General features: G+C 44.2%; 1 non-coding gene across 1 annotated transcript; it reads left to right on the top strand.

The window, feature by feature from the left end:
- The first annotated feature begins 7,108 nt into the window (after positions 1-7,108).
- On the top strand, positions 7,109-7,300 carry LOC115070621. Its single transcript, XR_003849770.1, has one exon. It is a non-coding gene; the product is annotated as a U2 spliceosomal RNA (small nuclear RNA).
- The last annotated feature ends 8,706 nt before the right edge of the window (positions 7,301-16,006 follow it).

Below are 16,006 nucleotides of genomic sequence, written 5' to 3'. Positions count from 1 at the left end.
AAAAAAACTGCTGCTGTTTGCATCTAAATATCTAAGTACATCTTTAAACTACTGTATCCCAGGTTTGTACTGGATGAATCAGTGGTATATGATCCAGGAAAGGAACTCAGCATGAGTACTCCAGTTTATACCAGATGGACTGATGGTGTCTGATGCAGGCTGGTAACCCAGGATGTCTACTTATATGACAGAAAGAATCTCCAATGCAGCAGAAAGCATCAGGTAACAGACTTTATTAAAAGGGAAGAAGCACACACACAACAAGGCGCACAGAAAGACTTCCCACAAGTGAGGAGAGGATTCAGAAACTGATGGGGCTGGAGAGACGGCTCAGCAGTTAAGAGCATTGACTGCTCTTGCAGAGGACCCGGGTTCGATTCCCAGCACCCACATGGTGGCTACGAACTGTCCTTGACTGCAGTTCCAGGGGAATCCAAAACCCTCTTCTGACCTCCGAGGCAATGCATGACATGGGTGCACTCACATACATGTAGGCAATATACTCATACACATAAAAAATAAAATAAAATAAAATAAAAAACAAAAGAAACTGAAATCCAAGCTACCCGCCCCCAAGAGGGCCTGGGTTTTTAAGTGTTTTGGGTGATTCTCTCTTCCTTAACTTTGGATTGGTCAACTTAAACGAAGAAGAGAAGGCTGATGAGTTTATAGCTCAAAGGAAGATGTGAGGATGTATCCAAGTCTGACCTGGGTCTTGTCTGAACTGTTCTGGATTTGTCAGCTGGAAAGGGGGCCCTGCTGGCTAGGAGGGGAAGCCCCAGGCCTTTGTCTCAGACAAATTAGATAGAAGTATAACATCTTGGGCTGGAGAGATGGCTCAGCGGTTAAAAGCACTGGCTGTTCTTGCAGAAGACCCAGGTTCGAATCCCAGCACCCACATGGCAGCTAACAACTGTCCATAACCCCAGTCCCAGGGGATCCGACAGCCTCTTCTGATCTCTGCGGGCACTGCACGACACAGGTGCACTTACCTACATGCAGGCAATACGTGCACACACATGAAATAAAAATAAATAAAATAAAAGTGTAACAACTTTATTGCTCATCGGTGGCTGTATCTTTATACCTGTTAAAAATATGGCTACTTCCAACCCTGCTTTCGCCGTTTCTCGCACCTCCCCTCGTGACCTGGTGGCCAACAGGTCTCAAACTTAGAGAGAGAGTGCATGGTGGAAATTGAAATGGAACCAACCGGGCAGCTGACAGCGGTCCTAGAGCCGCCAGCTCCGGTAGCAGAGACCCACCGCAACGCGGTGCGTGAAACCGCCACCCCAGCAGCAGAGAGCCAGGGGCCCGAACAGCAGACGTGGCCCGCGGGACCCGCTGGACTCCAGCGACGTGTAGGAGACCGGCGCCACGCCCAGCAGCTGGCCCCCCGAGATGCCCGCACGCCCATAAGATCTAACTGCCTCTGTGTCCCAAGTGCTGGTTGAGATTCCATTTTAAAGCAGCTTTTTACTCCATTTTGAGGATGTAGGATGACTGCACGTTGGTGGACATGTGAACAATGCCATCTGTTCAGCACCATCTATGCAGTACACACTAATAAATGGGGTAGAAAGGGTCCAACCCTATAAATTTATTGGGGTAAATTGAGACGATAGAGGCACATGGGCATATCAAAGTCATATCAGGGACACCAGGCCCCAAAACTTAGTGGACACACCAGAATAAGGAAGGAGTGCAGCTCCCTCACCTGGACCCTGTGAAGAGGTAAATACCCAGCACTGTGATGGTGTCAGCCTCTACAGACATGTCAGACACCTGGTGTATGTATCAAGGGACCAATGGGCAGAAAACTTCTGATTGTCCCAGGGGCTCCAGCTTAGCCCAGTTCCTGCTATTAACTGTGGCCTATTGGAATGGTAGTCTGCCCATTTGGACCTGCCATCTTATCCATCTATCCATTTGTGCATCTGGCCCTGGTCCTGTCTCTACAATGGGACTTAAACTTGCAGCTTTGCTCTTAAACCTGTGGCCAACAGCAGCAGCTTGTTTCCCAGCTCCTTATCTAACAATACAGAGACTCTTGCATGGCTATCAATTCCTAGTTTTTGTTGCTCTGCTCTCTTTGAAGCTTTTGGAAACTCCTTGCCTCTTAACCATTTTTTAGCCGTTCCTTCACCTAGATAGATAGATGGATAGATGATAGATAGATAGATAGATAGATAGATAGATAGATAGATAGATAGAGATAGAGATAGATAGAGATAGATAGAGATAAATAGATAGATGATAGATAGATGGACAGATAGATGATAGACTTACTATATGATCTATAATGTGTGATCTGAGAATTAATATTTATTAATCAAGATTAGAATAAAGAAACCTGTGTTCCTCTCAGCCAGAGCTATCAAGGAAAGCAGGAATATCTAGCAATTTGCTACCATCAGAACTGCCATACCTTATCAATTTATTGTTGTTAAATAAATAAATTCTGACATTGCAGAAAGAAACAAATGTGTTTATCTATGTTTCTGGCACAGTGTGCTTATGATAGTCATGATAAGCAACTTTTACTTTTGGGGTTTTCTTTAGATCTTTAGAGGAGTAAAATTCATGCTATACCTGAGAGAGGCAATAATCCCTTAATATGTATCCTCCCCCATAAGAAAATTGTGGAACTTGGTCCTTGCCAGGTAGGAACTTGGACCCTGCTGACCAAAGTAACTCCAGATTTTGGTAAAGCATTCTACAGTGATTCCCAGGAAGCTGCAGGTTAGTCCCCTGTGAGTGAGGCAGTTCCAGAATGTTCAGGCAGAACATGCTATTCTTGATTTCCAGGTTCCAGAGTAAAAGGGGAAAGCCCCAGTCATTCACTAGTATTTTTGCCTTATCTTCTAGATTGGTAACTCCCCTTCTATGTCTATAAAATAGATCCTCTCAGATCCATTCTTTATAACTGAGACACATTTGATTTCCAAACCTTAAAAACAAAGAGGTTAAGCTGGGCGTGATGGCACACACCTTTAGTCCCAGCACTCTGTGAGTTCAAGGCCAGCCTGGTCTACATAGAGAGTTCCAGGCCAGCTGGGGCTACAGGGAAACCCTGTCTGCCATGTGGGTGCTGGGATTTGAACCCCGGTTTTCTGCAAGAACAGTGTTCTTAATCGCTGAGCCATCTCTCCAGCCCCAACAAATGTAATTTTTAAATTGTTTAATATCTCTTAATAAACTCCAACTTAAGGAAGGAAGGAAGGAAGGAAGGATGGAAGGAAGGAAGGAAGGAAGGACGAAAGAGGTTAGGCCTAGTGTGGTGGCATAAAAATTTAATCCCAGCACTCGAGAGGCAGAGGCAGGTATATCTCCGTGAGTTCAAGGCCAGCCTGGTCTACATAGCGAGTTCCAGGGAAGTGAAAGCTACATGAGACCCTGTCTCAAAAAAAAGAAATAAAAAGAGGTCAACTTGGCCTTATAAGTTAAATTTGATATTAGAGAAAAAAGATCAATAACTGACAACTATTTATCAAGGACCTAATTTAAAACCTTTGTTTTTCGGAGCACCTGGGACCTTAGAGAGGCCATGCAAAGCACATGCTAATGGAGTCCTTCTCCTTTGAAGGCAAAATCTTCTCAGGGATGGATTCCTTACTCTGTCTGCTCCTGACATCAGAAGGAAGTTACAAAATTTATCACTGGGATCTAGGACTCATATTGATGGCCTGCTAAAAATGCAGCAAATTCTAATTTCTATGATAGCTACCTGGGAGAGGAACAGCATTAAAAAGGAAGCTAAGGCTACCAGAGAGAGAAACTAAATGACGGGCAAAAATTTACTTGGTAAGGTAATCAAAACAAAACAAGAAAACCCCTTCTTGCAGCCTCACAGGACAATGTCAGATCTGTCCCTCACTCTGCCCTCAGAGGGACAAGTGCTGCGTCTGTCTACACACAAGTCACTAGAAGAAAAATTGCTAAATTTTGGGCATCCTCCTAAGGCTGCTTGCCTGAGGGCAAGGAGTGTATCAAGACAGGAAATTGGAGGGCTTACAGCTTCAAGAAGAAAAGGAACCCCCCCCAGGCTGGAGCCCCAGATGGTATCCCTGAAATGAGAAAGTCCTGGGCTCCAGTTGATCTCTGGCTCAACCATCACCACTGATGGAATGGAACCTAAACCATTGGTATTGTAAGAAATAAATCTTTACAGTCCATTTTTGGGATGAGGTGGGCTTAGAGCTTATCAAAGAATCACAAATAAGGAGGAGGTACTAGGCCCTGTCCTCCTAGCTGACAGCTGGCACCTGCTTGCTTCAAGCTGGGATGTCAGGATTGAAAAGCTACATGCATTCAGCTACGTGACTGAGCCGAGGGTCAGAAAAGGAGGCAATCTCAAGCCCCAGGACATTCATTAGATAAGACTTTGCTTTCTGAACCAACAGGATAGGAATTTGGGGAAGGGGGCAAGATGAACACAAAAATTCTAACTCTGGAGTACTTGGGAAAAAGAGGACAGGGGTTTCTTGTGATCAGGGACTCCAAAAGCCATTGTTTCTTACAAAATTGGCATACCAGTAATTTTTGTCTCTTTTGTAGGCTGGCTTCCAGACTTGAAAATTAAAACTGTTTTACTTTTGCTATACTCTTGACTTTCTAATTACGGAGTGAGGGTCTTGTTGCTCACAGTATGATTATAAAGTCTCTTACTCTGATCTTACCTCCTGTTCTGGGAAACTGGCCTCTGACTCTCATAGGGTAATCAGAGTCAGTGGAGCTTCTGTAACCAGAGGTTTCACAGTACATTTATAATATCTATGTAGTAATCCACTACTTAAAAAAACAGGGCCTAGGCTGGGTATGGTAGCGCACACCTTTAATCCCAGCACTCGGGAAGCAGAAGCAGGCAGATCTCTGTGAGTTCAAGGCCAGCCTGGTCTCCATAGCGAATCCAGGCCAGCTGGAGCTATAGGGAGACCCTGTCTCAAAAAGACAAAAAAAAAAAAAAAAAAAAAAAAAAAAAAATAGGGTCTCACACTCTGTAGACTAGCCTGACCTTGAACGCACAGTGCTGTGATTAAACCCTGACTTTTTATTTGAGAGTGTTTCATGTGTCCCAGGCTGGCCTCAAATTCACTACATAGCTGAGGATGACCTTGAACATCTGATCCTCCTGTTTCTACCTCCTGAGTGCTGGGATTATAGACTCACACAACCACACTCTGTTTATGGGGTGTTGGAGATTGGACCTAGGGGTTCTGTGCATGCTAGTCAAGTACTCTATCAACTGAGCTACAGTCCAGCCTGGGATAATTGACTATTAACTCATACTTTTCTAGTAATGCTTAAATGTTTCCTCCCTTTTTGGACAGAGAGCTCACTAAATAGATCAGGCTAGCCTAGATCTGCCTGCCTCTGCCTCTGGAGTGCTGGGATTAAAGGCCTGTGCCACTACACCAGGTCTTTTTTACAATATATATATATTTTTTTCCAATGCGTATATATATATATATATTTTGTTTTGTTTTGTTTTGTTTTTTGGTCTTTTTGACACAGGGTCTCCCTGTAGCTCCAGCTGACCTGGAACTCGCTATGCAGACCAGGCTGGCCTTGAACTCGTAGAGATCTGCCTGCCTCTACCTGGGAGAGCTGTCTTTTTTCCAGTCTTAATTGGTAATATTAATATTTCAGATTTCACATTACATATCTCGAGATAAATATATCTCCGTCTGTGTATGTGTGTGTGTGTGTGTGTGCGCGCGCGCGTGTGTGTGCGCGCGTGTGTGTGTGTGTGTGTGTGTGTGTGTGTGTGTGTGTGTGTGTATGGTGTAGGTTATGGAATGGCTACAAAAGGTTAAAGAGCAAAGAGGCCTGAGGGGCAGGGAAGCTGAGAGAGACGCAAATAAAGTCTCTGGGAGGTAAGATAAGGAAATGGACCTGAAGATCTGCTGGGTAAGTTGCTGCTGGCTCCCAGCTACTGACTGCCTTAGCTTCTGGCCACAGAGTAGGAGCTGAGCTGCAGAGTGATGTGTGGTGGAGGATGTAGGGGTAAAAGGCAAGACTGGGTCTGGGCAAATGGATGGACAGCAGGTCCATACGGCTGAACAAGAGGACAGACAAATGATAATGCAGTAGATGGTGTCAACAATGGGAACTAGGCTGAGCTTAAGACTCAGGTATGACAACGGCTTTAGAAGGCTGAGACTTTGGACCTAGTCTCCTATTTCCCTGATAGCACTAGAAATGTAAACACCAGCTTTGCCACAATTTATTAATTTTTAAGAAAGATTTTTATTTTGTATATTTTTGTGTATTGTTTTATGCATATTATTTTATGTATTTTTTATTTCTTTCTTTTAATTTTATTTGTATGAGTATTTTGCCTGTGTGTATGTAAATGCACCATGAAATGCAATGCCCTTGTGGGCCAGAAGAGGGTGTCAGATCCCCCTGGAACTGGAGTTAAGGACAGCTGTTAGCTGCCATGTGGGTGCTGGGGACTGAACCCCAATCCTCTGCAGGAGCAGCCAGTGCTGAGCCATCTCTCCAACACTATGGGTATTATTTTATGAGTGTTTACCTGCATCTGTATAAGTGCACCATAGCCAGGCATGGTGTTGCACCTATTTAATCCCAGCACTTGGGAGACAGAGGCAGGCGGATCTTTGTGAGTTTGAAGCCAGACTGGTCTACATAGCAAGTTCCAGATTAGCCGGGGCTACAGGGAGACCCTGTCTCAAAAAAACAAAACAAACAAAAAGTACCACATGTATGCAGCACCTGCAGAGGCCAGAAGATGGCGTCAGATCCTTAGAACTGGAGTTAGGTGCTGGGAACAAATCCAAGTCCTCTTAAAGAGCAGTAAGTGCTCTTAAATGGCTGAACCAGCTCTTTCCATCCCCCCAATTTAAATTACCATATTAAGGGCTGGAGAGATGGCTCAGCCAGTTAAGATCACTGGCTGCTCTGGAAGGAAACCTGAGTTTGAAAATTAGCACCCACATGGTGGCTAACAACTGTCTGTAACTCCAGTTCCATAGGATCAAATGCCCTCTTCTACATGGGTGCACTCACACACACATAGGCATAACACTTATACACATAAAATAAAAATAAATAAATAAAATGTTTTTTAAAATTACCACATTAGAGCGCATCTTGGCCTTTTGGCTAAGATCAAGTGTAGTATCTGTTCTTATCACTTTAATATCTGATAACATCCTCTATCCAAGGACAATATGTTAAATGGATTTTTGGAATTAGGAGATGAAATAGGAGTTTGCTCCGTCCACTCCACGCATTGACCTGGTACTGCAGTATCTCCAGGAACAGTGCATCCCCTCAGGGGAGATTTAAAAAAAAATTACCACATTAGCCAGGTGTGGTGTCTCACCCCTTTAGTTACAGCACTCCTGAGGCCAGCCTGGTCTACCTGGTGAGTTCCAGGTCAATTGAGGCTGCAGGGAGACCCTGTCTCAAAAATAGAAAAAAAAATTACCAGATTAAAAAAAAGGAAGTATCTGGACTTTTTTTGTGGTTCATTAAGGCAAAGCTAATTTCTCTTGGTTGAAAGAATAGACTCTAAGTTCTACCTCTGGCCTTGGGTGGAGACATAAAACATTACTCACTATTGTCTCCTCTTTTTAAATTTTATTTATTTATTTATTTCTGGTCTTTTTGAGATAGGGTCTCCCTGTAGCCCCAGCTGGCCTGGAATTCCCTGTGTAGAACAGGCTGGCCTTGAACTCACAGAGATTTGCCTGCCTCTGCCTCCCAAGGGCTGAGATTAAAGGCATGCCCCACCATGCCCAGCCTCCTCTTTAAAAACAAAAACAAAACAAAAAACCCTTATTTATTTATATTTTTTAATGTGTCTGAGTGTTTTGATCACATGTAAGTGCACCCATGCATGCAATGCCAGCAGAGACCAGCAAAGGCCATCAGATCCCCTGAAACTGAAGTTATACAGGTTTATTAGCAACATGTGTGTGCTGGGAACTGAACGTGTGCTCCTCTAGCAGAGTGGTAAGTGCTCTTAACCTGTGGAATCATCTCTCCAGCTCCTTGTCTCCTCTTGTTAAGAATAAATCTAGCTGGGCGCGGTGGCGCACATCTTTAATCCCAGCACTCGGGAGGCAGAGGCAGGTGGATCTCTGTGAGTTCAAGGCCAGCCTGGTCTAAATAGTGAGTTCCAGCCAGTTGGGGCTACAGGGAGACCCTGTCTCAAAAAGAAAAGACCCCCCCCCAAAAAAAGAATAAATCTAGCTGAGCCTGTTAATCACCTGACCAGAAGCCCAATCTCCCCAAGAAATCCTGAGTTATCTAAAGACATGTTAAGGACAGAGGAGGACTAATTATCCCCTTCCTTCCCAGAAGCCCCTTCCTTGGGGCAGATGCTTTCAGAACTTCTGTTACATAACCCTGTGGAGCTGCCTTATCTTCTGAGTTACTCAGAAAAAGATAATATGGGGCTGGAGAGATGGCTCAGCGGTTAAGAACACTGACTGTTCTTGCAGAAGACCCAGGTTCGAATCCCAGCACCCACATGGCAGCTAACGACTGTCCCTAATTCCAGTTCCAGGGGATCAGACAGCCTCTTCTGTCCTCCTCGGGCATTGCAGGACATGGGTGCAGTTACCTACATGCAGGCATAACACTCATACGCATAAAATAAAATAATAAAATATTTTTTAAAAAAGAAAAGGATAATTTTAGCCGTGTGGTGGCTCATGCTTTTAATTCCAGCACTCGGGAGGCAGAGGCAGGCAGATCTCTGTGAGTTCGAGGCCAGCCTTGTCTGTATAGCAAGTTCCAGGCCAGCTGGGGCTTCAGGGAGAACTTGTCTCAAAAAGACAAAAAAAAGAAAGAAAGAACAGCATAATTTAAAACTTTTTCTTCTACCTCTCTCTTTTTTTCCTTTATTGGCCTGGGCTTTCTCGCTCTTCTTGGAAGCTACCCTCCACTTCCAGTATGCAACTGCTTTTTCACTGTGTGGCTGCTTACAAATGACATGGCTTCATTTCTTCTTCTCCATCTCCCTTCTCCTGGCAGCTGCCAAGATTTATAGCTTAGCTGCTCTGTTGTTTTACTCTCAAGCTCTAATAAAATTATCATCAAGCTTCGGAGTCTGTTTTTAAATTATTTTATTAACAAGACTAAGAACCCAAGAGGGAACTCAGTTTCCCCAGTAGCACTGGGATGGTCAGGAGTTTTGTTGAACCCTTGATGCCCGAACTGGATAGTCAGTGGGGCCCTTGCCACTGCAGTCCTAGGTGTCTATTTCTTTTTCTTTTTCTTTTTCTTTTTTTTTTTTTGTCTTTTTGAGACAGGGTCTCCCTGTAGCCCCAGCTGACCTGGAACTCGCTATGTAGCCCAGGCTGGCCTTGAATTCACAGAGATCTGCCTGCCTCTGCCTCCCGAGTGCTGGGATTAAAGACGTGCGCCACCACGCCCGGCACTATTTTTATTTTGTGTATGAGTGTATTGTCTGAATGTGTGTAAGTTCACTGGTGTCATGCGATGCCCATGAAGGTCAGAAGAGGGAGTAGGAACTGAGTTACAGAGGTTGTTAACCAGCACCTGTAGGTGCTGGGAACTGAACTTGGGTCCTCTGAAAGAGCAGCCAGTGTTTTTAACCACTGAACCATATCTCTAGTCCTAGGTGTCCATTTCTTTATGGAGTCCAGGTGAGGGAATTGCACCCTGCACCCCTTGTGTGTGTGTGTGTGTGTGTGTGTGTGTGTGTGTGTGTGTTTCTGTTTGTGTGTGGTGTATGGTATGTACACGCATGTGTGGAAGTGAGTGTGCCCACATATGGAAAGAGGCTAGAGGAGCACTGGGTGCTCTGCTCTCAAGGAGAGATCCCTTGAGACAGGACCTCTCACTGGACCTGGAGCTAGGCTGGCAGGCAGTAAGCCCCAGTAACCCTCTTGTCTTTGCCTTCTGTTCTAGTTTGGTTTCTGTTGCCCTGATAAGACCCTGACCAAAGGAGCTGGGAAAGAGAGCACAGCAGTTAAGAGCAGTTAATGGCTGCTATTGCAGAGAACCTGGGTTCAGTTCCCTGCACCCCAATGCCAGCTAACAATCATCCATAACTCCAGTTCTGGGGGATCGGACCCATTCTCCTTGTCTCAGGCATTGCAGGAACATAGTGCAACATAGGCAAAACACCCATACGCATAAAGTAAAAATAAATATTTTCTAAAAAGACACTATCCAAAAGCAACTTGGAGGAGGAAAGGTTTTATTTCAGTTTACAGGTGTGGCATTGAGGGAAGCCAAGACGGGAACTCAAGGCAGGAGGAACCTGGAGGCAGAAACTAAAACAGAAACAATGGAGAATGCTGCGTACTGGCTTCCTCTGACCTAGTCACCTAACCCTTCTGTACAGCCAGGCTCACTTGCCGAGGGATGGCACCTCCCACAGTGCACTAGCCCTCCTACGTCAACCAACAATCAAGAAAATGCCCCCATAGGCATGCCCACAGGCCAGTCTGATGGAGGAAATTCCTCACTTGAAGTTCCCTCCTCTCAGGTGTCTCTAGTTTGTGTCAAGTTGACAAAAACTAACCAGAACACTCTTCCACAGGATTGAATTACAGGTGAGAACAGAGCCAACCCCAGATTTTCACATAGATTCTGGGGTTTGGGACTCAGGCCCTTGTGTTTGTGCAGTGAGGACTCCTTCCCTTTGAGCTGTCCCCCAGTCCCAAGCACTCCTTCCCTGTTCTGATATGTCTGAAAAGTTCCCATCTCTGGCTTTCTTGATTTGATTTTAATATACTCACATCTCCCTGTAGTCTCAATTTACTTTGATAAATCTATGGGGTGGAACTCTTTCTTTCAGTATGTGCTTTGTGGGTGTTATAAGACATATGGTGCCATTCACGGGTCTGCCAAGGTACAGAATCCTCCATCCTCAAAATGGAGTCAAATGTTTCTTGTTCAATGGAGTCTCTTGGGCTAAGGCAATATGAAAAACTACTATTTCACACAATATGGAGTAACTCAGGGTAGGCACACCTTGATCTCAAAAGACCTCAATCCCCTGGAAAAGTGAAAAGTATCAATCAGACTCTAAAATTATCCATTTAAAAGCCTTGCCAGGAGCTGGTGAGATGGCTCAGTGGATAAATGCACTTAGAACACAAGCCTAGAGACCTGAGTTCCATCTCTGAAATCCATTCAAAGGTGGAAGGAGAGAACCAACCCTGTGAAGTTGTCCTCTGACCTTCACACACATGCCATGGAAAATGCACCAACTCGTACATGTTATGCATACATAATAACAATACATTTTTTCTTTAAAGCTCTACCAGGATACTCACCTTTAGGGAGGGAAGTATTACCAACAGCCCTCCCTAGAAGCTGTAGGCCCTTACTAAGCTCTCGGCCTAAGCCCTGAGATATTTTATGAGTAACATTTTCTCAATTCAGTTCTGTTTGTAGATGACAGAGCCCAATCTTTAAGTCTCTATACTGCCTGGAGAGAAGGGAGAGGGGAGGGTTGTAGTTGTAAGTGCTACCTGAAAACCTCAGAGAAGGCCGTATCCATACTCTTGGGTGTATTCTAGTTTCTCCTTGACTGTCCCTTTTTTAACTATAATGCCTAAATACCTTTAACAGAATGTCCAACTCTGCTTCATCATACTGGCCCATTTGCAATTCTTTTCATTGTTGAAGCCATGAATCCCAGTTTGGTCTGAAGGTCCCTATAAGGTTAAGGGAACTCCTAAAGCTGCCGAGGGTGACAAGATGGAGCTGTTTCTGTCTCCTCAGTGCTGATTGACAAATTTCAGCAAGATGTAGCCAGACTGGCTCCATACCCATCTCCCAAATGGCTTTAAGATCTTTACTCTTGAGAGACTGTAAAGTAGCTAGTCATACATTACCAGGCTTGAAAGTCACTAAAGATAGATCACTCTCCCATAATGAACCACTTGCAAAACCAGGAACTGAAGCTGCTGTACCCTGATTACTGGTCAAAAGGACGGAATCTAAGTTGAATATCTGGCCCAGATGGAAAGCTGACATTCTGAAGTCCTGGAAAGATCATGATTACTATGCAGACAGAGGCTTTTCTGATAAATCGAACATTCATTGTCCCTTCTCTCAAGAATTAATCTAGGAGCTGGAAAGATGACTCAGAGGTTAAGTGCACTTGCTGTTCTAGAAGAGCCAGGTTTAATTCCCAGCACCTACATAACGACTCTGTCACCCTCTTCTGGCTTTCATGGGCACTACACATATACCAGTAAACATACCAGCAATCAAAACACTTGTGTAAATAAAAATAATAAGCATAGGAGAGGAGAGATGGCTCAGTGGTTTAGAGCACTGGCAGTTCTTGCAGAAGATCCGGGTTCAAATTCCAGCACCCACATGGCAGCTGACAACCGTCCACAACTCCAATTCCAGGGGATCCAACGTGTACTTCTGACCTCTTCCAGCACTGTATGACACAGGTGCATTTACACAAATGCAGGCAATGCATTCCCATACATAAAATAAAAATAATAAATTTTAAGCTGGGCATGGTGGCACACGCCTTTAGTCCTAGCACTTGAGAGGCAGAGGCAGGTGGGTCTCTGTGAGTTAAAAGTCAGCCTGATCTACATAGTGAGTTCCAGGACAGCTGGGGGTACAGGAGACCCTGTCTCAAAAAGACCAAAAATAAAAATAAAAAATTTATTTTTTTTATTTAATTCATGGTAATCTTTTTTTAATTTTTTTTATTTTTTATTTTTTATTTATAGTTTTTATTTTATGTGTATGAGTGTATTGCCTGCATGTACATGAGTGCACCCGTGTTGTGCAATGCCATGGAGGTTGGAAGAGAGCTTCGGATTCCCCTGGAACTGGACAGTTCGGAGCTGCCATGTGAGTGCTGGGAATCAAACTCAGGTCCTCTGCAAGAGCAGTCAGTGCTCTTAACTGCTGAGCCATCTCTCCAGCCCCTTATTATTTTTATTTTATGTGTTTGCGTGTATTGCCTGCATGTAGGTAAGTTCACCCCGGTCGTGCAATGCCTGCAGAGGTCAGAAGAGGCTGTTGGATCCCCTGTGACTTGTGTTAGCAACAGTTGTTAGTTGCCATGTGGGTGCTGGGATTCGAACCTGGGTCTTCTGCAAGAACAACCAGTGTTCTTAACTGCTGAGCCATCTCTCCAGCCCAAAAATTAAAATAAATTTTTTAATTAAAAAAAGTCATTAAGCCGGGCATGGTGGCGTACACCTTTAATCCCAGCACTCGGGAGGCAGAGGCAGGCGGGTCTCTGTGAGTTCAAGGCCAGCCTGGTCTACATAGTGAGTTCCAGGACAGCTGGGGCTACAGGGAGACCCTGTCTCAAAAAGACCAAAAAAAAAAGTCATTAAAAAAAGAATTAATCTAAATGGGACTGGAGAGATGGCTCAGTGAGCGGTTAAGAGCACTGGCTGCTGTTGTACAGGACCCAGGTTTGGTTCCCAGCACCCACATGGCAGATAACAATAATCCATAATTCCAGTTTCAGGGTTTCCATTGGCCTCCCAGGGCATTGCACACACAGGCGCATGCTGGCAAAATTATATATATGCATACACTTGGGAGGCAGAAGAAGGTGAATATCTGTGAGTTCCAGGCCAGCTGGGGCTACAGGGAGCCCCTGTCTCAAAAAAAAGAAAAGGAAGGAAGGAAGGGAGGGAGGGAAGGAGGGAGGGAGGAAGGAAGGAAGGAAGGAAGGAAGGAAGGAAGGAAGGAAGGAAGGAAGGAAGGAAAAAAGAAATACTATAGGGGTTGGAGAGATGACTCAAAGGTTAAAGTGCATTACTGCTCCGTCAGAAGAGTAGAGTTCAGATTTCAGCACCCAAACCGGGTGACTCACAAACACCTGTAACTCCAGTTACAAGGGATCCAACACCTCTTCTTGCCTCCCTGGGCACCTACCTACCTACCTACCTACACACACACACACACACACACACACAAATTTAAAAAAAAATTTGGTCTTTTTATGAGACAGGGTATCCCTGTAGCCCCACCTGGCCTGGAAATCACTGTGTAGACCAGGCTGGCCTTGAACTCACAGTCCCAAGTACTGGGACTAAAGGCATATGTCACCACACCTGGCTTGAATAAAATTTTTTTTAAAGAGAGAAAAAAAAGGGGGGCTGGAGAGATGGCTCAGCAGTTAAGAGCACTGACTGCTCTTGCAGAGGACCTGGGTTCGATTCTCAGCACCAACATGGCTGCTACGAACTGTCCTTAACTCCAGTTCCAGAGAAATCCGAAGCCCTCTTCTGACCTCCGTGGCACTGTGTGACACGGGTGCACTCACATACATGCAGGCAAATCACTCATACACATAAAATAAAAATAAAGAAAAAAAATTTTTTTTGGTCTTTTTTGAGACAGGGTCTCCCTGTAGCCCCAGCTGTCCTGGAACTCACTATGTAGACCAGGCTGGCCTTCAACTCACAGAGATCCGCCTGCCTCTGCCTCCAGAGTGCTGGGACTAAAGGTGTGTGCCACCATGCCCGGCTTAAAGAAAATATTTTTCAAAAAGAGAGAAAAAGCATAAAACCTACCTAAAAATGTAAGGCCATTGTCTCCTGTCGTTTCTTGAATGCTCCCACTTCATCTATATTTTGTGTGTCTCCTCTGAATTCATTCAATAGACTTCACAGGGACTGGGATGCAGAGGGCAGGCCATAGCAAAACCTAGTACCACTGATAAGGAAAAGTTATATTCTTTGTAAAAAAGTATTTTATTTATTGTTTTTTATTTTACATGTATGAGTGTGTTGTCTACCTGTATGTAAGTGCACCCGTGTCATGCAATGCCTGGAGAGGTCAGAAGTGGGTGGTGGATCCCCTGGAAATGCAGTTACAGATGGTTGTTAGCTGCCATGTGGGTGCTGGGAACTGAATCCCAGTCCTCTGCAAGAGGAGCTGGTGCTTCTAACCACTGAACCATCACTCCAGGCCCAGAAAACTTATATTCTTATAACCAAATTGTATTCTTATGTAATGTCCTTGTATGCTTAGGCCATTTGAAGCTTCCTCATTTTGCTTATTAGATTGATATCTTGAAAATGCAACCCTGTAATGTTTTACTACTCAGAGATGTTTTATTGCTTTGTAATATCTTGAAGTTCTGTGATGCTTTCTACTCACACTGTCTAACTACTTATACAGATGTGAAACTAAGGAAATGGAAAGCTCACCAAATTGTTTAATGAGGCACCTGGTTCAGTTAGTCCAAGAGAAATGTAGAGCAAACATGACAGATATCAAAACTTCTGCCAGTGATATCTGTATTTGTAAATTGTAATGACTGACCAAGTCCTAGCCCAATTAGCCTGACCTAGCTGTAGATCAAAAGGCAGTAGATGTCCTGACCCATGCCTTTGATATCTATCTACTTTGTAAGCTATAATGAATGATCAGGTGAACTCACAAAGGAATTTTCTTGAGATAACATGGCACATCAAAGTAAAGAGCCATAGGGCCAGGCATTAAATGACATAAAAAGTACTATATAACCTGATTAATATGTTGCTGTGGGCCCAGAAAATCTAAAAGTCTTGGTTGCTAATTCTTGGACTTCATGCATATGAAAAAATAACTGAGATTTCCAACCATCTCCTGGAAAAATGCTTGATCTTATAGCTGTTCAAGGAATTTTTCTGCAATAACACTAGGACAAAACAAGTTCAAAAGACAAACTCCAGAACAGTACACTTAAATGTAATAAAGGATTATGGCACAGCCTAAGCATACTCAGGCCAGAATTAGAGTCTTTGATATGGTACAGTGAGTACATTATTGTATTGTTTTGGGCATTGCTTCCTTGAGTGGAGAAGAGTGATCTCAATCTGTACCTTCTTTGCCTTGGGGCAGCAGTGGCCAGGCTTCCTGCAGAGTGTGGACCTAGACAGTGCATGGGTGACTGGTGTACAGCTCTTCTCATGTCACCTCAGCCTTCCATGTTACCCAGATCCCTTGGTCCTGGTCATTGAATTACATGCAGTTAGGCTGGGCATTGTTTTTATTGGAGTTATTAAGGGTG

This window comes from Nannospalax galili, unplaced genomic scaffold, assembly GCF_000622305.1.
Source record: "Nannospalax galili isolate Female #2095 unplaced genomic scaffold, S.galili_v1.0 scaffold717, whole genome shotgun sequence".
Taxonomy (NCBI): Eukaryota; Metazoa; Chordata; class Mammalia; order Rodentia; family Spalacidae; genus Nannospalax; species Nannospalax galili.
The sequence above is the reverse complement of the archived record's forward strand: the minus strand, read 5'-3'. Positions and strand labels throughout refer to the sequence as shown.